Source organism: Podarcis muralis, chromosome 1 (genome assembly GCF_964188315.1).
Source record: "Podarcis muralis chromosome 1, rPodMur119.hap1.1, whole genome shotgun sequence".
Taxonomy (NCBI): Eukaryota; Metazoa; Chordata; class Lepidosauria; order Squamata; family Lacertidae; genus Podarcis; species Podarcis muralis.
In genome coordinates, this window is record NC_135655.1 from 108,261,131 (window position 1) to 108,280,963 (window position 19,833).

At 45.2% G+C, this 19,833-nt stretch overlaps 1 protein-coding gene across 2 annotated transcripts in view; it reads left to right on the top strand.

Moving 5' to 3' along the window:
• The first annotated feature begins 2,341 nt into the window (after positions 1-2,341).
• Positions 2,342-19,833, top strand: part of LOC114605862 (sodium channel protein type 2 subunit alpha) — a 94,983-nt gene continuing 77,491 nt past the window's right edge. For both annotated transcript variants that reach the window (XM_077936846.1, XM_077936850.1), the window contains exon 1: positions 2,342-2,670. The gene's annotated coding sequence lies outside the window, so the exon portion shown is untranslated. The remainder of the gene's footprint in view (positions 2,671-19,833) is intronic.

Genomic DNA, 19,833 nt, shown 5'->3' on the forward strand with positions numbered 1-19,833 from the left:
GAAGGGCGAAGCATATCAAAAGCACGCGGCTTAAGATTCTTGTCTGTAAATTGCCGTTTTAGCAGCGCTGTCCTTGGTGCTGATTTCTGGTCTCTTTATAGCAGAGCTTTCCAAACTGTGTGTCGGATGAAGTGTGTAGGTATGTGGCACGAATGCTCCCCACGCTCCACCTGGGGCTGGAATGGGGTCAGTTTAACCTCTGATTTGCTAATAAAACTGAATCACTGTGTCGTGAAATGATGCGTGTCTAAAAATGTGTCACCAACATGAGAAGTTTGGAAAGCTCTGCTTTATAAGGATAGCACAATGTTCGAACCCAAAACTGGCTTCAATGCATTAGCCTCAAAAACCACAAAGTCAGTAAAGTTTAAATGATGATCCCTGAAACAAGTTTTGTCTCACTATTGGCTAAGAGTTTTCCTTTGTAACTGGTCCACAAATCACTGCATTAGCCTCTTTTCTGTATTAGCTAGAACCTAACTTTCTTGATGAGGTGGAGCAAACTTTCAAGAGAATCATTCCAAGCAACCTTCATGAATTTTAACTACACTTTTACTAAGGTAGTGGCAGTGAAATTAGATTACAAAATGTTAAGAGCCCAGAAGTAACCCTAAAAGAACCCACTTCAGTATGCTCAACAGCAAAATCACCACAGGCAATTAATGCAAAAGTTTGCACCATTTAACTGCAGACAAAATCATCTAGAATAACCATGACAAGAATCACCTTGTTATGAATATACGTTCAAAAATACAGATTTGAATCTCCATTTTATCTCCATTCATTTATTGAAAGAGTGAATATTTCCATCCTTTTATTTTTCAACAACAACAACATTTTTTTCATTTATACCCTGCTCATCTGGCTTGGTTGCCCCAGCCCCACTCTGGGCGGCTTACAGCACATATAGAAAACATAATAAAACATCAAACACTAAACATTTACCAATATAGGACTGCCTTCAGATGTATGTAGTTCTTGATCTCCTTGACATCTGATGGGAGGGCGTCACTGCCGAGAAGGCCCTTTGCCTGGCTCACTGTAACTTCACTTCTTGCAGTGAGGGAACTGCCAGAAGGCCCTCGGAGCTGGACCTCAGTGTCCCCAGATGAATAAGGTAAACAAAGGGAATCAAAGGGGCCATTGATGTGTTAAGTGAACTTGAGTATACATTCTGAGGCCCCATGCAAAATAAGGAGTATACAGAAGACAGCATATAATGTTCACCCCATTACAGTGGTACCTTGGGTTAAGTACTTAATTCGTTCCGGAGGTCCATTCTTAACCTGAAACTGTTCTTAACCTGAAGCACCACTTTAGCTAATGGGGCCTCTTGCTGCTGCCGCGCCACTGGAGCACAATTTCTATTCTCATCCTGAAGCAAAGTTCTTAACCTGAAACACTATTTCTGGGTTAGCAGAGTCTGTAACCTGAAGCGTATGTAACCTGAAGTGTATGTAACCTGAGGTACCACTGTACTTTTAATGTATGAAGCCTGAATAATAGTTTCACAGTGAGGGATGTTCTCAGCTTCTCTTTTGCAATTGTAGAACCCACCTATCTGGCAACTCCTCAATGGCCAAAAGGATTTCAGAAGTGGTGTAGACTCTTCCAAGTTCTGATGGTTTATTATAGCAAGGAACATCCCAATAGCACTGACCATGCAACCCAAGACATGGCTGCTCAGAAGTGAGTTGTATTTAGTAACCCTGAGTTTCTGTTCTTGATATTCTGCAATGACTTATACTGTCCCCACCCCACCCCTAGCTTGATTTGGCTTCCTTGCAAAAGATTGTGTAGAAAGGGCACACAGAGTGACATCCACAATAGTTGCCTGTGGAACTCCCCTGCACTGGAGACTCCCCAAAGACTGAACACCATCCTGAAAGTTATGTAAATATATTCTGATCTGGAGAGGATTATAGCAAGGTATCTCTCTATACAGTGAATATCAGGAAAGAGTTTTGGTAAAAGGAGGCAAGACAAACTCCTTGCCTTCTTTGTCTTCCAGACCTGACTGTTCCACACAGCAGGTTAAAAACTTCAAAATACAATTAATCCTACTTGTGGCTGTATGTGACATCATCCCAGCTTCTCCAAATGGGGTCAAATCACTTTTATAGCTCATCTCCCATTTGAAATGCTGTAATCAGATGAAATGTTTGCCGTTTCCTTCTTTTAAGGCCAGCATATTTTTAGCCCATAGAATGATTATATGTGACTAAACAATGCAGCTCCTGCCACAGGGGTGTAAAAACAAGGCGGCAGAAAAGCATTCGTTCTTTTTTGCCAGTAGATGGGGCTATCCCTTAATTTGCTGCCTCATTTTATTTCATTATTTATATATAAATCTCTCTCCCTCTCCCCCCACTTGCTTCTTTCTTTTTTTCTTTTTTTATCCCTCACCAGCATTTTTTTCCCCCCTTACGGATGTTGGGGAACACAGAGTGATTCTCAAAGGAAGACGCCAGGGCAGAAGATTACTGCAAAAAAGGTTTCCTTTAAGGTTTTAGGGCTGGATTGGTTTGTCAATGAGACAAGTGTAAAAATGGGAGACTTTGGAAAGCTACTATCCTGAGGAACCTGAACAGCTGAAGCAGGAAAACCCATATATGAAGATCTATGGATAATGGCATTGCTTGTCCTGTAATTCATCATTCTTCTTTCCAGGTAAGACGATGGACTTAAAAGAGAATATTTCCTCTGCTGGCTTTGTAGCAGTCGCACCGTCAGGCCAGCTTATTGATTGTTCCTCTCTCCTGCTGGCGCACCTAGCTGGCAATTAATTTTAGATGCATGCAGAACACAAACGGCATCATTTTGGGAAGGTTTTGTTCCATTTTGAATGGAAAGCCATTTAACATCTTGCCCATCGTGTGTTTCTGTTTTCCTCATTAAAATCTGCATTTTCTGGAACGCACGGGAGAGATTTCTCTCTTGCAAACCTCTGGTCATAAGCTGTGGTTGCTGGTCCTCCCGTCAGCTACAAGTGTTAACGTTGCTTTTGTCCATCTCCCCCCCCGGATGCTCTTGTGGGTTTATTTGATGCACACAGACCAAAAAAGAGAAAAAATGGTGAGAAAACAATGGGGCAGATCAAGAAAACGAGGGGAGAGGGGGCTCATCAGAGTGTGGCGGGGACGTGCTGTTCTTCTGGAACATCTTCAGCACGGCAGAATGCTGCTTTTGTAATATTAATTTGTTCTCTTGCCTCGGCGTGGCATATTGTATTGGCTGTACCGTTTCATCCCAGTGAAACAGTCGTTTTTACATAGGAGACATTGTGAAAAAGAAGAGGAGGAGGAGGAGGAGGGAGGACACATATCAAGTATCTCAACAGTGTAGCAGGTTCTGCAAGACACACCTAATGGCTAAACCTTTCGACATGCTTGCGATTAACCTTCCTTGAAACAGGCTGAACTCCATCTTTTGACAGGTACTGATACCTCCTCTGCCCCACCCTGCATTATGTATATTATTCAGATTGTTCGGACCTGTGGGCTTCTCAGAAGGCAAATGCCACTCCCTGACTTGTCCATTCTCCCCCATTTTGATTCGAAAGCAATACATTGGGGGCTTTGTGGGTGGGGAATCACAGGTAAAGCTTGATTTCGCCCAGTAATGATTCACAGAGAGAGACCAGCAATGTTATGTGCAAATCTGCCCACGGAGAAAAAACCCTCGCTCTGTATCCTTCAGCAATAAGCAACGGAGTCAGTATTCCGGTGTCTGTGTCAGCGGCTGTCACAGCAACCGTGGTTTGCCAGTTTAATTACATGGGAAGCAGGATCAGCCTTGGCCTCCAAGAGATCCTTTGGCGCATATGCATTTTAATGAGATTTCCACTGTGGCTTCTTCTTTTTCCTTTGGGCGGGGGCAGGAAGGGAGGTGGGCTCTTTGCATGTTGATGCGCTCGGTTGATTCCAGAGCCGAGCACTGATTTGGAGGGTGCTGTGTGCAGCACTGTCATGGCTAGAGGGTAAATGCAGCTGTCTCCATGAGATGGTAAAGGATCCGCCCTTGTTGGGCAGGAAGTAGGGAGGAGGCACAAGTGTTGTTCCTGGCTGATGTGCCTGGGATGGGTTTTGTACACGAGAGGTGTTGAATGCCAAGTTGAGCATGATGCATCATCACCATCCCCGTTACCTCTGACCTTTTGTGCTTCCAGCAATGCATTTATTATTAAGCGCAGGTACGAATCTAAGACTCCGATTTCCAGTCAATGGAGTCGTTCATAAATAGGGTATGCGTGTATCTAAAGCTGCACAGCAGAATCTGAGGGAACACAAGATGGGAACATAGATCGAGGAAGATCAATGTGTTAGTGGGAAAAGCAAGGACTGTGTTATTATGGCTGGACAGAGACCTAACTAAGCAATTAATTCCAAGGCAGGCAGCCATGTCTGTCTTTGGCATTAAAACGGCAACAGCAATCTTGAAGGCACCTTAGAAATGAACAGATTTATTGGGGCTTTTGCGGGGAAGAAACCACTTCAAATCGCACGACAGACACCTGTGATTCTGCTTCTTCAGATGTTTTGGTCACAGGGCCCAACTAACTGCATTTGCTACACCTCTTTTGGCATCACTCTTCAATAGGGTTGCCAACTGACAGCAAAGCAGACCTTGCTTGCGCCTGCGTCTTTAACAAACAAGCCTTGCATAAATCATGAGTACTTATACACCATACTTTTCTGTGTATAAGTCTAGGTTTTTTCTTTAAAAAAATATGTTTAAAAGTGTGGGTCATATACATGGAGCCATCTCCCCCCATGTTCTTAAATTTGAGTCCCCCCCAAAAAAGGGGGCGTCTTATACATGTGGGTGTCTTATACACATAAAAATATGGTATTTTCATGTGAGGGAACGAAATCTTAACTACCACCTGTTAGTTGCTGCAGATCAAAGTGTGGTTAGATGCATAGGAGCAGGGGCCACCCCAAAAGCAGGTAAAACGAGGGCTTTTTTGAGCCAGAACTCCATTCCGGCACCTCTCAGGTGGTGCCATTGCCATTCTAAGAGGTGTTCATGGTGAGTTCCAGCACCTCTTTTTTTTCTAGAAAATAGCACTGGGTAAAACTGCCCTTCATTTAGATTTGCTGTGTTCCAAATGAATATGATTGGCAGAGTATTTTCTCTAGTTACTTGGTAGTACCTCCATGGTCCTCTGCAACTGAAGTACTAGGCCTCATTTTACCCACTGGAATTGCAGTCATACCTCGGGTTGAATGTGCTTCAGGATGATCGCATTTGAGTTTCGCTCTGCGGCAACCCAGAAGTTACGGAGCACGTTACTTCCAGGTTTCGCCACTTGCGCCTGCGCAGACGCTCAAAATGATGTCACACGCATGTGCAGAAGCGCCGAAACGTGACCCGCGCACACGCAGACACGCGTGATGTGAATGGGGCTCCGGAATGGATCCCGTTCGCATCTAGAGGTACCACTGTATTATAATTTAGATGCAACTGACTTTCTTATGAACAAGGATTGTGAATACAAGTGGGGGCTGTTGGCACAATCTCTCCTGGGCACGTCCTCCCTCTTTGTGAAACCCATTTGGCTCCCTGGTATAGTTCTGTGCTTAGGGCAAGGAAACAAGCTGGAGAGACAATTCAAACGTGGGTGAAGGAAAGCTCCAGCCAAATGCAACTGAACACTGGTGAGGCTCATCAGAGAGCCTAGCCAGTGGCAGTGAAGGCAGCAGAGGCAGCACACTTTGCTGCCTCTGCTGCCTCCTCATTGCACTGTCCAGAAGAGTTTCCCCACGTACTGCAAGTCATTTTACAGTCTGGCCCAAAGGAGGGGGCAGAATTGATGGTAGCTCACTGTGACTTGCTTAGGATAAGTGAGGATAAAATCACTTGTATCCACTGAGACCTTGACTCCACTGTTACAGCAGATGGAGCTCAAGGCTGTGGACTGGCCCTCCACCCATTTTTGTGCTTGCTTCATGGCCCTCAAGTTTATGGGTATACCATGGAGCTGCACAGGTTCTGCTCAACCACCCGAGTCCTCCCTGGATTACAGAGAGCAACCAGAACTTCAAAAGGAATGCCATCTACACCAGCTGGAAAATTCACCAGAACCCTCAGGAATCCACCAGCTTCTGCACACAGATCATTTCAATAGGTTTCCCACTCCTTCAAAGGAGTAAAGCCACTGACAGCCTAAACCTCAACAGGAAGTGATCACAACCATACTCCTGCACAACTTCAACTCAGCTCAGGCACCAGTTAATTCCTGGCTGAATTGGAATTGCATATTAAAGACGTTTGTTTTTCCAGAACATCCACTCTGACTTTTCCTACCCCTATTTCAAAACATTAGAAGTGCCGCTTTGTAAATTGACAGGGTACTCCTATGCAGGTTTATTCAGAGGTAGGTTCCCCATTGTGTTCAGTAGGGCTTGCTCCCAGGTAAACTATTCACAGAACAGCAGCCCCAGCCTGGTGTTTGGCAAAAGTGCCTTAACATGGTTCCATTTAAAATATCTAAAACCCAGTGCTTCCATTTTAAATGCCAATTTAATATTGCACAGGGGGGAAATAGAATGTCTCGGAAGGGAGAGGGTGCTGAGCCAGCTGCAGACATGAAGATAGCCTGGTAAGCTGTAGGAAGGTTTAGTTGCAGGAGGTGATCATGCTGCCATATGCACACAAGTATTCCCTGGGGAGGAATAATCCAGCTGGCATGTGCTATTGAGCAGCACAATATGCGCTAGCAGACTTGAATCATGTTGGCCACAGCATTTTCCTCAGGCTAAAGAGCAAGGTCCACTGCAAGCTGCATTTCTCTTATTGCAAACATGCTCCATAAAGTGTTGTTCTTTCTCTTACGATCAGAGGTTTTAAAGTTATTGGAATCTTTTGCGGTGGAACTCAAAGCTGACCCATGATCCTGATGTATGCTGGATCCACTTCATAGCCCAGTTCTACTTAGATGTGCAGGATGCGGAAGGCATGACGCCACACACATGAAACTCGACAGAGAGCAAGATAGGAGGACCAGGCAGACCAAATCAGTAGTTACACCAGAGTTCACCCCAGTGTAGCTAACTGCTTTCCTGTGCTCCTTCAGCAGCAATATCAACACCACAGTAGCCATGAAAGGGGCTCCTTTGCAAACACTCCCAAGTGACTGAGCACAAGGGATTGATTTGTGTGTGTGTGTAACACACACAGGAGCTTGAAGCCCTTGCTGCCATCTCCACTACCCACCTCCCTTGCCCATCTAAAGAACCTCAAACATTACCAGAGAAAGGAGGAGGATAGGAGGCTGCAGCAAGAGTGATGCAGATGCTTGAAGCCTCCATTTCCTGCACAGGGAAGGGACGGTTTGTACATGTCCCAGCATCCTCCACCCAGCAGAAATTGACTAAAGAGTACCCTTTGTGGGAGATGCCATGCCAGGGTCCCTTCACTCTGCACGGAAAGGATGCTTCAAACACCCATGCCCCCGGCCCTTCCATTTCTCCTCTCCCAAGTGGTTCGTGAGCCCTTGTTTATGTTCTGGAAGGGCACACAGGTCAATTACACACAGGCTCCCAGCACATGCATTTGCAATGCAACAAATGCATTTGTGACATGTGACAACCTACATGCACATTTCACCATTCTTTGCCCACATACTTCTTCTAGGTAGCAGGGGAAAGCATTACATTTAGATTTTCTTAAGTAGGACCTTCTAGTCCAATGGTCTGGTATGAACTTGTGAAAGAAACATATGCCCTTGCAGAAAGGCAGCTCCTCTGACTTAATGCAGTGTGAGTAAGGACAGAAGAGGACGGTCTTTAACCCCCAAACTTTGTCAATTCCATTGATTTTCAGCTGGCTTATGGTTGAAATTGCTTTCACTTTTTGTATTTTTTTTTCTTACTCTGTTTCTGTGTGCCTCTTGGCTACTTTGAATTTATATGCTGGCTGGGTGGGGAATGCTCCTATTCCTGCACTTCTCTTATTGCAGTTGGTGAAATAAGATAATTCTGAGCTTGGCTTTGAAGTGCTTATCATGAGACAAAAGACTGTTTTCACACAGGCAAAGTTGGCTTGGGGTTGGCCTGATGTGCTGCTGCCCAGCCCCATGCTGTGTGTATTCAGAAAACATGCAAGAAAACAGGGCTATTTGGCAACAGGGTAGTGAATGTGTGATAGTGATGGCTTCAAGTTTCTGCAGACCCATCACTCACACCAGTTTACTGGTATCTTCCTGCATGATTGCCTCAAAAAAATGGCATTTTGTCACACGTTGCCCAGTAATCAAAGTATCCATAATGTTTGCTGGTTTCAGACAAGCTGCCCGTGTGCTATTTGACACAATCCAATTGGTGTTTACTCAGATGGCAATCCTGTCACGTTCAGTGGGGCTTAATCCCAGAAAGTGTGTGTGGCAGAATTGGGGAACCTATGGCCCTCCAGATATTGCTGGATGACAGACTCCATCACCCATATGGTCAACCACACACTAGATGGAGCTGATCAGATTTCGAATCCAACAACATTTGAATCCAACCACAGCTTCCTCACTCCTGATGTCTCAGAATGCAACCTTAAAGGTAAAGGTTAAAGGGACCCCTGACCATTAGGTCCAATCGTGACCGACTCTGGGGTTGCGGCACTCATCTCGCTTTACTGGCCGAGGGAGCCGGCATACAGCTTCCGGTTCATGTGGCCAGCATGACTAAGCCGCTTCTGGAGAACCAGAGCAGCACACGGAAATGCTGTTTACCTTCCCGCCAGAGCAGTACCTATTTATCTACTTGCACTTTAATGTGCTTTCGAACTGCTAGGTTGGCAGGAGCAGGGACCGAGCAACAGGAGCTTAACCATCATTAATTTAGCCAAAGTAGCATTTCCCAGTTATTTTAAGCAAATGTTTAAAATCACACCCTTTTGTTCTGAAATGGGTAAGAATTGTACTGGACTGGACCAGATTTTGCCAGGATGCAACAAAACAAAACACCTGGCGCAAAATAAACAATTCTTGTCCCAAAGAGTTCCTGGTGCAAGAATAGCCAGTTAAGTAGATATTGGTGAGCAAAACTGTCACTTGGCTATTTTATTATGCAGCAGAGGCTTCTTGTGGCAGAAGGAGACAAAGGGAGAAGGTGTTTTTGCAAATTCCATCTTTGATCCCCACTGTCCTGAAGGACACCCCAATGTTTCAAAGCAGATTATTAAGAGGATGAAGTGGGAACAGAGAATCAGCAGATATCTCTTCTCTCCCCCACCCAACTTTCACCAGCGTTCCTGCTTGCATGAACTCAGGACAGAAGTCAATTATTATCCTTTTCTGATAAAAAATGTATTTCCATGATTTCGCTGGCAGGTACTGTATATATATAAGAAGCAGTAAACAGACCCTTGAGGGGAGGGGAAGGGAGGGGAGGGGAGGAGAGGAGAGGAGAGGGGAGGGGAGGAAAAGGGTAGCAGAGGGAGATCAATATGATCAACTACCGGAACACAGAGTTCTTAGCAGGGCTTTATATTTGGTTGCTGGATGTCCAGACTGATCGTCCCTTGCGGGTGTTCTTGCTGGGATGGAAGTGACGATCAGAAGGTGTTCTTGCCCTTAAAAAAACCCAAAACCTATACTTAGAATGCAATGTTCCTTAAAAAAACAAGGACCCAGACTGACTAAAAGGAAGAAAAGTAACAGGATAGCCAGACCAGCTGCTCTCAAGACAAGGATAGTTGATGTATTCTCCTTTTGGTCTATGCCAAAAGGTTTTATTGACCAAAGTTGTTCGCATCCTACCCCTTGCACAGAGGCATGCCAATTCTGAGCTTAATGGGCAAATGTAGCATTTCTCAGCACTAACAGCGTGCCCCCCAGACTCTCAATATTTTGCAGGAGGGATTCAAGCGCATACTGAAGTAGATTAAAGTGCCAGTAGTGCAACAGATACACTTAAAAAGAACTTGAAAAGTGTGGAATGAACAAATGATTAATGGGAAGACATCTAAACATCCTGAAAGCAAATCAGGACGAATGCAGGATGAAGGTTCATAGATATACCCGCCAACCCCATTCAAATCAGAGCAAAAAGGCAGGGCCCCTCCAGGCTGTTGTATCTTTGCAGGTGTCTTCTGCAACGTGTCATGGACACGATAACGATGTGTTACTGGTGGATTTATGTTGTGCTGTCCACACACCATTCTGCTTTATTACCATATTTTGTGCCCCATAGGACGCACCGGCCCATAAGGCGCACCTAGTTTTTTGGGGGGGAAATAAAGGAAAAAAAATTATTTCCCCCCCAGGCGCGGGGCTGGGTCGGGGGAAGCCCGAGCTTCCCCTGACCCCAGCCCCCAGAACAGGCTGCTCTGCGCAAGCCGTGGGAGCCCTCCCGCGGCTTGCGCAGAGCTACCCGAAGCCCCGGCGCGACTGCCCAGCGCACCAGGGCTTCAGGATAAGAGGCGGCTCTGCGCAAGCCGGGGGAGCCCTCCCGCGGCTTGCGCAGAGTTTTCTGAAGCCTGGAGAGCGAGAGGGGTCGGTGCTCACCAACCCCTCTCGCTCTCCAGGCTTCAGCGAAAGCCTGCATTCGCCCCATAGGACGCACACACATTTCCCCTTCATTTTTGGAGGGGGAAAAGTGCGTCCTATAGGGCGAAAAATACGGTAACTATTCTGTGATGCATCCCTACTACCATCTCCCTATTGTCGCCCGGCAGCGAACTCTTGTGCTATAGCATAACAAAAGTGGGACAACACCCCATCTCGGAACATTTGTGGTATAAAAAGTTACAGGATTTCAGCAGGGACGTGCATTGATTGGAAACGAAGCAGTGGGCAGGATTCAACTAATGAGTCCTATCACCGGAAGAACTGCACAAGGACGTCCACTTGCTCAATGGGGCTTTCCCCTCTCTCCTCTCTGAAATTGGCTAGAAGAGGTTGAGCAAACCCATGGAACAGGATGCAGGGGGTTGGGGGGGTGAGGAATCATTCCATCTTGAAAGCCAAAAGCCAAAATAATCACTTTAGTGCTGCACCGAATTCCTTCCAGTATGCCCACACCCCCATTTTTTTGCAGGTGCCAACCGTACTGAAAAGTGGTATCGTATATCACTGCCCCAATACTTTCATGAGCATATGTCATCATGAATGCATGGTAAAAAGGTCACCCGGATGGGAGCCAGAGTCTAACCCCCCATGTTAGCTTTGTTCAAGCGAATCAGGATGAATGCTGAATAAACTGGCCCTCCAGAGGAGCCCTAAATTATTCTCCTCTAGCTACAATGGAGATTGATTTTTCTGTGCTGCAGAATAAGATGCTATGGGAACATTCCTACAAGTATGGAATTACTTTTACCAACATAGTATTCCTGTTACAAGAATTATTGCATACAGTGCACTCTGGGATGGAAGCTGGCAGTCACAGAAAGGACATTTGTCTGTGACCCCTATGCCTCAAGGAATCCTTGACAGCAGAAGCCAGTTTTGTGGGGGATTTGAAATGAGAAGAAATGCTGACTATGCAATACTCAGGCAGGAGCAATCTATTTATCTTTGTTTCACAGTCAAGGAAACACATAATGGCTGATCTTGCATCCTTGCAAATACTACAGCCAGCTGTTACTCAGTTCTGCCTCCATCTTTAGAGAAAAGACACAGGTTCTTTTGGTAGACAAAGAAGAGGAATGAATACAAACTAGGCAGTCCTTATAGAAACAGAGATTACTTTTAGGTGGTGTGCTAAAAAAGGTAAAGGACCCCTGACAGTTAAGTCCAGTCATGAATGACTCCGGGGTTGCGGTGCTCATCTCGCTTTACATCTTGCGGCCTAGGGAGCCGGCGTTTGGTCTGCTCTGCAGACAGTTTTTCTGGGTCATGTGGCCAGCATGACTAAGCCGCTTCCGGCGCAATGGAACACCGAAGCCAGAGCAGCACACGGAAACGGCGTTCACCTTCCCGCCGGAGCGATACCCATTTATCTACTTGCACTTCTTGGCGTGCTTTTGAACTGGCAGGAGCTGGGACCGAGCAATGGGAGCTCACCCCGTCACGGGGATTCAAACCGCCGACCTTCCGATCAGCAAGCTCAAGAGGCTCGGTGGTTTAGACCATGGCGCCACCTCCCAAAATGAGGAAAGTAGGTTGGAGTGAATGATCACTAAGAAAAAGAATAAATTCCCATCTTCAGGTAGTAGAACATGCTCCTTTTCCAGCTTAAATCTGGTATCTCCTAAGTCACAAAGTAAAAGGTAGCTATTTTGGCCCACCAGAAAAACCCCAAAGGTTTTCTTAGGACAATAGCTATGCAAGACAATCTAAAAGGTCGCAAAATAGTGTGCAAGGTTTCAAGTTCCCTGGAATTCATCAACCATCGCTAACCTGGTGCCTTCCAGCTATTGTGTGCTATAATTGCCATCAGCCAAAACAGCAGGAGGGCACCAGGCTGGCAAAGTCTGGGATACATGGGAATAAATGTGGGGCGGGGGGGGGGGGGAGAAAGTCCTGCTGAAAATGAGGACTTCCATAGCTCATTTGGTATAGCATGAGACTCTTATTTTCAGGGTTGTGGGTTTGAGTCCCACATTGAGCAAAAAGCTCCTGCTTTGCAGGGGGTTGAACTTGATGATCCACTGGATCCCTTCCAAGTCTATAGTTCTATGACGCCATGAGTTCCATGAATCAGGCAGCAACAGAGCTACCAATCTGATGGGTGTTTAGGTCTAGTGATTAAAAGTTACACAAGTTAACATATAGTTCCTTCCCCTTCAAAAAATACCCATAGAGGCAAGTGGAAGGAGGCACATACAGTTCCACCAACAGGCACATATCACCTTTGCAGCTTTGGGTTCTTTTTTGTTTTTTCAGTCTCCCAGGTACCAGATCAATTTATTCTGGCCCTCCTCAACCTGGTGAACTCTAACTCACATTGCTGGTGAGCCAGTGTGGTGTAGTGGTTAAGAGCGGTGGACTCATAATCTGGTGAACCGGGTTCGATTCCCCGTTCCTACGCATGCAGCTGCTGTGTGACCTTGGGCTAGTCACACTTCTTTGAAGTCTCTCAGCCCCACTCACCTTACAGGGTGTCTGTTGTGGGGGAGGAAGGGAAAAGAGATTGTGAGCTGCTTTGAGACTCCCTCGGGTAGTGATAAAGCGGGATATCAAATCCAAACTCTTCTTCTTCTTCCAACTCTCATCAACCTTAGTCAGTGTGGCGAACTGTCAAGGGCAATGGGAGCTGTTGTCCAAACCATCTGGAAGGCATTGTCACCGATGATCAGGCTACTGCAATTTTGTAGCCCAAGACTGCTGGGGTGGTGGAGGCAAGATGATGCAATGGTTGCATACACAAATATATACATGATTAAGGGTGCCGTCCTATGCAGCTACTTGGCAGTAAGCCCCGTTGTACTTTGTGGGGCTTGCCTCCAAGGAAACACAGGTGCAATTGGTCTGCATGCTACTCTGGCTGGCATAAATATGAATGATATATCACAATACAACAGTTGTAGAGTAACTGAAGTCATTAATGCTCTTAATAAACTCCCCTTCCCCTGAGTGTTTTCCAACATAATAATAAAAAGCATTCCAAGGGCATCACAACTTTTGTGATTGTAATACGTACTTGTACTTCTACCAATTGTCCTTTATGTGAATTATCTGGTCCCCAATGACCTGAGACAATGTGTTGGCTCTGTAATTGAGCCAAGGGCAGACCAGTACCATTACAGTGTACGGCTGTGAAATGAGGGATGAATATGCTGATATGCTTTGTGATATAAAGATACTGATCTTTAGCATTATGCCAGGGAAGTGGGCCACAAAATATATTTCCACTCAGAAGTAGACTGGAACTCCCTGGGCAGTGGGCCTGGTTTGTGTTTCTAATCCTTGATCTCTGCAGTAATTAAGAAGTGTAGCAAATGTTAGAAGTAGATGATCATACGTTCCTACCCATTTGGAGTTAGAAAGGAAGAGGGCAGACTCTATGCAATATAAAAACACAAGCGCCTTGCTGAATCAAGCCCAAGGCCTATCTAGTTGAGCATCCTGTTCTCACAGCAGCCAGTCAGGTGCCTATGGGAATCCCAAAAGCAAGACATGGGCATGACAGCACTCTTCCCACTTGTGATTCGCAGCAACTAACATTCAGGGACATACTGCCACCAACAGCTAAGTTAACTCATAGATAGCATTATCTTCCACGAAATGCAAAAAAAAATCAATGGTGAGAGTGGATTTGAGGAATTAAAGCTGAGAATTCTAGGGTATAGAATCACGTGAGAAGGTTGATATTTAGATACTAAAGACTGACACTGGCTTCTGGAATGTCAACAGGTATCACCAGAGCTTTTTTTTTTCCAGCCGAAACTTTCCAGAATTCAGTTCCGGCACCTCTCAAGTGGGCCCCAGAGGTCCCAACAGTGCAGACAATGGCAAGTTGTTCAGGATGTAGTGTACCTTAATACTGGAGGAGTAAAGAACCCCACTCTGAGCATTGCTGAAAGCAGAACCATTCTTAAATGCAGTCCTCCTGCCACCATGTCAAGTCTGCAATAATGCAAACATTTACCTTCAGATTAAACCCCATCGAACATAATGGAACTGACTTTTGAGTTTTGGACAAGGCTTCAAGATGTATTAATATATTTAAACTTCACATAGCTTTTTTGGTGGGGGGGGGGAGTGCTAAATCTGACATTGTCAGCAATTTGTTCCCTTGGCTTGTATCACCACAGCTTTGACTCTGAACACCTGTCTACATTTTTTAAGGTCTCAATGTTCCACCTAATGACAAGAGTTTCACCCTCCATGTGCCATCTCATTTTCCTAAGAGAATCAGAATGCCTTACCAGATAGCTCAGTTGGTTGGAGCATGGTGCTGATAAGACCAGTGTTGCAGGTTCGATCCCTGTATGGGATAGCAGATATGATCCTCAGGGTCCCTTCCTACTCTACAGTTCTAAGATTCTCCCCTCCACCCCCCCTCACTTTAGTCACATTAAATTGCCCTGTGTACTTTCCCCCCCTGTCCCAAAGGACAGGTGAGGTCTTCAGGGTTTTCCATCTTTATGAATTCCTGATTAATCCATTTATCTTATGAAATTCAAGTCATTCAAAGCAACGGGGATGATACAAGGAAGCCCAGCCAGCTGTTTCAAACATTTTAAAAGCAGCGTTTTTTAAAATTGAATTGTGGGCCAATTAGCCAGTCAATTTTCCTTTAGATAAAAGATGACAAACACAATAAAGACCTGCTTAATGTTTCCTAATAGTGTTTTGTATTGCCTGAGCTTTTCATTATGCAGTCCAACAAATTTCCCAGGCAGGACTGTAGGGGTGGTAAAGGAAACGTTCCTTCCCGCAGAAAACTCAGAAGGCCTGATAGTTTTTAGAAGTTACTTCTGCCAAAAGAATGTGAGGAGGGCTGTTTGTAAATTCAAGCACCCCTGCTCAAATTCCTGTCAGCAGAATTGAGGCATTGAGGTTGCTCCTTCAGCTACATAGAATCATAGAATCATAGAGTTGGAAGAGACCACAAGGGCCATCAAGTCCAACCCCCTGCCAAGCAGGAAACACCATCAGAGCACTCCTGACATATGGTTGTCAAGCCTCTGCTTAAAGACCTCCAAAGACGGAGACTCCACCACACTCCTTGGTCCTCAAAGAAGCATAACATATACTTTGGGGGCTAGAGATGGCGGTCCTCTCCTTCTCCCAAATATCTGTAAAGTGAAGATGTTCTAGTGGGAAGATGGGCAACGAATTACAACCCCCGTGATCCCTGGTGGAAGATGTAAGTGACCATTTTATAAACAGCTAGGAGAAGGGGGAGAGGCTTTCCATCCTGTCTTCTAAGGTAACTTATTTGCTGATCAGAAGTAGGAACTAAATCCACAGAAAACTAGCCTGAAGATCAGCCAGAGAGGATCAAAAGGGATCAGAGGAATAGGCCCCAAATAGCTGGTCGCCAATACCACAATACTGTGACAGATGAATTTTGCACCAGTGGTAGTTTCCAAACATTGTCAGCTGCAACATCTGCTTTCTTTTGGAAGAGGGTGGGGGTTCAGGGATTTCACCTGCATGCCCCACTTACACTGTTGAAGTGGAAGCTATTAAAGAAGAAGCATATGTGGTTCAGGTTTGTTCTCTCCTTGCCTTTGTGGCTGACTTGCACAGTTTCTGACCTGCCAGGCTGAAGGAAGCCCACCAGGCATGTATTTTGGCTTGTCAATTACTCAACATCTGCTTGTGTTTGCAGTAGGTGGGCTATCATATATGGATTTTAAGCTGTGTTTGGTTTGGGAGAACATAGTCACGGTCTCCCAAACTTAGGTCTCCAGCTACAATTCCCAACATCCCTTGTCACTGGTCCTGCTAGCTAGGGATGATGGGAGTTATAGTCCAAAAAGAGCTAGAGACCCAAGTTCGGGAGACCTTGGCATAGATTATGAAGATCTGTTCTGTGCTGTTGTATGAACTAGTTCTGAAACCTTAGTATTTCTCTCCCCCCGCCCCCTCTTCCTGATTGGACTCTCATGTGTTCTTGTCCATCCACATAGCAAACTGAAGGCAACAATGGATTGAATATGGGCCGTTGTGGTGCACATGAGAGGAGTAGGTCACACTATCCAAACTGCAAAGCTGTCGCCCAATGTCCCTTTCTTTTAGTGGTCAGACGTTGTTTTGCAGGACAAGAAGCTAGAACATCATATATCCATAGAACACAAACTACTTCAGAAAACAAATTTCAGCTGTACAGAACAGACATCTCAGCTCCATTGTGTTTTTTTAAAAAAATATTGATCAGCCTATTTGCTCCTGAGAGACTGGAAAGAGGTGCAAGAACAAGGCATAATGAATTAGGCATCCAACAGGGAGCCATTTTTACAGAGATGACACCAAAAAAAACCAAACAAAAAAACCATGATAAGGCTGAACCGAGCTTCTCACAGACCCTCCAAGTGTCCCTATTTTCCAGGGACGTCCCTGATTTGGAGAAGCTGTCCCAGTTTCTGATTTGATCCCATCATGTACCGCTTTCCCTTAAAGGTAAAGGTAAAGGGGACCCCTGACCATTAGGTCCAGTCGTGGCCGACTCTGGTGTTGGGGCGCTGATCTTGCTTTATTGGCCAAGGGAGCCGGTGTACAGCTTCCAGGTCATGTGGCCAGCATGACCAAGCCGCTTCTGGCGAACCAGAGCAGCACACGGAAATGCCATTTACCTTCCCGCCGAAGCGGTACCTATTTATCTACTTGCACTTTGACATGCTTTTGAACTGCTAGGTTGGCAGGAGCAGGAACTGAGCAATGGGAGCTCACCTTGTCGCAGGGATTCGAACCGCCGACCTTCTGATCGGCAAGTCCTAGGCTCTGTGGTTTAACCCACAGTGCCACCTGCGTCCCACAACCCACTTTCCCTTAGGATGTCCCTATTTTCATTGGAGAAATGGTGGAGGGCATAGATTTATCCAACCCCTGTGCTGTCTGAAGGCAATCCTGTATAGTCAAGGTGTTTTATATTTGTTTAATGTTTAATTATGCTTTTATATACATTGGAAGCTGCCCAGAGTGCTGGGGCAACCCAATAAGCTGTGTTTTTTTTTGGGGGGGGTATAAATAGTAAAATTATCATTATGAAATGGGATGTCCCTGTTTTCATCAGAGAAGTGTTGGAGGGTTGCAAATAGCGTATCACTGGCCTAGCTGTATAAATGACAAGTGAGTTTCTGTTAATTTTTTTTCATTTTAAAAACATCTTTAAATGTGGGCGTGATTATATCTATTTCCATATATTTCAAAAAGCTGTTGCTGGAGTTGGGCTATGATGATTCAAAATGAACTTTCTTGTGAGTAAGACCAGCCGAGAGTGCCAGGTGAGTCAACCATATTAGGTTGGGCACATTTTAAAGGGTACATTGGATTAATGTTGATTGATTCCTGGGAACCGTAGTAGGTTAAGGGTGCTTGGAATTGTAGCTCTGTGAGGGGGAAACTACAGTTCCCAGAATTCTCGGGGGGAGCCATGTGCTTTAAATGTGCATTTAAATGTATGGTGTGGAGATGGCATCGGTTTGCTACAGATATCATGATCTCCTGCCCAGTAATCATTATTAGGAAAAATATTTGAGAACCTCTGGGTAAAAAGATTACACTGGAGTGAGAATCTTTGTTGCAAGCAAGGATTCCAGAGCCAAAACATAGGGTAGCAGGGAAAGAGAGAGGCCAGACATTATGTTCTCATAACTTAAAGCCTAGGAAACCAGTTGCTGATTTGGATCAGTGGCTGTATGTATTTTCTTCCCTCTGCAGTCTGTGGACACAAGCGGATCAAACAGTTTATGGTGCATCAGGGCAGGTGAATAAAGCCAGGAAACATGCCTTCTAAAGCCTGATGTTTATCCATGAAGGAGCTGAGTTAATTCTATAGGCAGAATTTACTCCACAGCAGCTGGGACTGTGCAGCTGTAGGGAACTGTCACTAGCAGCTTGCTTCCCGAGGGAGAATTTTCATATAGTATCCATGAAAGTGTCATTTGCCCCTGAGTGGGATAATTGTGCTCTCCATATGTTTCTGGAGTTCCTAACTTTCAAACAAGTACCTCACATGAGATGTGAAAGCCTCTGGTCTGAAGTTTTTTGGATTTCCGCCCCTCCACCCCTGACTTTGAAAGAACTGGTATTAAATATTTGTTTCTCTTTTTTTCTCCCTCCATGGCAAAATTTTCAAGTGAGAATAGGCTTCATTTTGTTCCACACAAAGTATCTGACTGAAAGGGGGGGTGTGTGTGCGCGTATTTTTCTGTCATTCGGAATTGGAAGCACCAGCTTCACAGAGGAGCATTTTCATTATTTTTTTAAAAATGAAGTCAAACTATGTTAACTTCCCCAGGCTCCTATATATGTTTTCATGTTCAGTTATGCTCCATTCTGAGATCTGGCACTGAAGACTCTGGAAAAAGGAACATACATTATCTGAACTAATAAATAAATAAAACCAGTCCTCTAACTCAAGGCATGGGGAAGCTGTGGCCCTCCAGATGTTGTTGACTGCAACTTCCATTGGCCCTGACCATGGGCCTTTTGTTGGTAGCTGCCCAGAGTGGCTGGGATACAAGTAATAAATTATCATCATCACCATCATCTGATACTGAGTGTCAGTATTCTGCCCTGACTCCTCTGCCTCTGTTCTCCACTTCCTTCCCCAATGTACCATAACCTTCAAAATGGTTCTTACTGGCTTCGCAGCATGTTCACAACATGATGAATTCTAGATATGACAACTGTCTGTGATGAGGGGATTCCGCATATGCCACATTGCCACTAGAACATTACCGTCCCATCCAAATAATTATCAGTCGTGCATGCCTATTTTCCAAAGTGCTTGCTCTCCCTGTAGAGAAATGCCTAGCTGAAGCAGTGTACCCAATGGCCTGGTTCACACAGCATGCTAAGCCAAACCATTGCTTTGTTCTCAGTTTACAGCTCATGGTTAGTCACCAATCTGGGTTCAGGACAACACACTGCAACCAAGCAATGGCTTAGCTCAATGCAGTGCAGCAGCAAAATGGCTGTGGAGAAGCAAAGCCATCATGATCTGCTGTCCAGGAGCTCACATTTGCTAAACCATGGCTTGGTTTAAAGTGATATGAGAACCAGGCCAGTGACTTCTATTAACACAATTGCAAGCCAAGCCAAACAAGGCAAAGCCACTCAAATTCTGGCTTGTCGGGACTGTTGGACAGTTACATAGCAGCACACCTGGGTTTGCTACTGTAAGGACATTTAACAGAGAGCTGCAGTCAGTCAGTTCTGGTCCTGACAAATGTACCTGCATGACACACATATTTTCAAATACCCGTTTGCTCTACTCACAC